Below are 1,500 nucleotides of genomic sequence, written 5' to 3' on the forward strand. Positions count from 1 at the left end.
AAATATAATCGGTGTCATTAGCAGTGTTCATTTCGTTGAAGAAAATTTTTCGTCATCGTCTTCGTTAACAACATTTTTCACCCAACGAAAACAAAACGAAAACTAAACTAAAAGTCCGACTCAGAGACGAAAACTTAAACTAAATTAATAGACATTTATGTCAACGCATAAAAACGAAACAAAAATGCTGTTCGAAGACGACATCCAATCATAACGACTGCTGGTGGAGAAGGGTGGGAGCAAATGCAAAGCAATCCAATCAGAACACCGAGTCCTGCAGCCCGCCCGGGTAGACGCTATTTCAATGCATTGTCTGTGATTTAGGTGAAAATTTATATTATTACAATAAACCACATATGATGGTCAAAGCAAAAGACATGGGTCAGGACAGCTTACTCCCTAGTGAGGGTTTTTTAATGCATTTTTTTGCTCTTGACTACCACTTCAATATACGTTTTTTTATATTCAGACATGTATCTCAAATGGGATGGAATTATTATTTTTGAATGTGTTTTAAGTTGTTGAAGCTGAACTTACAGAAATGACAAGCTTGGAAGCAAAGTGAATTTTTTTTTTTTTTTTTTACAATTTATTAAAATCTCTCTGTTATTCATACTTAGTAAATTTCATAAAAATGCTTTACTTTCACTGTATATTTTTGTTGACCAAATACCTACTGTAATTTAGTCGACTAAATTTTGACTAAAATTAATAGCATCAGCATGACCAAATTGCGACTAAAACTAAATCATATTTTAGTCAAAAGACTGACTAAAACTAAATTACAATTTGCTGTCAAAATTAACACTGGTCATTAGTTAATTTGCTCAAGTTAAACGTGTTTCTCCTCAAAATATTGTACCTTTATTATCATTGAAGAATATTTAAAAAAAAGCTGCTAAAAACTCTGTTTTATTAATTTTTCTTTCTTTCTTTTTTATTTTATTTAGAACACTTCCAAAGTTTTCAGCATTGACTGTATATAAGAACTGGACAGAGCAAGCCCCCCTACTTCCGTGTTCCATATAGGAAGTACCACTGGGTTCCAAAAAGGCCAAAGTCCCATTGACTTACATTGAGAAACAGACAGTTATTTCTCAGTCATTTTATATGTCAGAATAATCATTCTTCCTCTGCTGCTTTCTGATTAACTTCTTTTTTCTAATCCTAATTTTTTTTTTAAGATTTGTTGCCCCTCCTTGAACCGCCACCTTAACGTTGTGGAGGGGTTTGAGTGCTTGAGTGATCTCAGGAGCTATGCTGTCGGGGGCTTCTGCCCCTGGTAGGGTCTCCCATGGCAAACAGGTCCTGAGTGACAAGCCAGACAAAGAGCGGTTCAGAACCCCTTTATGAGTGACAACACGAAAGATTCCGCTACGTCGCCCGGACTGGCGTCACCGGGGCCCCACCCAGGAGCCAGGCCTGGGGTTGGGGCTCGGAGGCGAGCGCCTGGTGGCCGGGGCTCCTCCCACGGACCCCGGTCGGGTCCAACCCGAAGGA

This window comes from Oryzias melastigma, linkage group LG18 (assembly GCF_002922805.2).
Source record: "Oryzias melastigma strain HK-1 linkage group LG18, ASM292280v2, whole genome shotgun sequence".
Taxonomy (NCBI): Eukaryota; Metazoa; Chordata; class Actinopteri; order Beloniformes; family Adrianichthyidae; genus Oryzias; species Oryzias melastigma.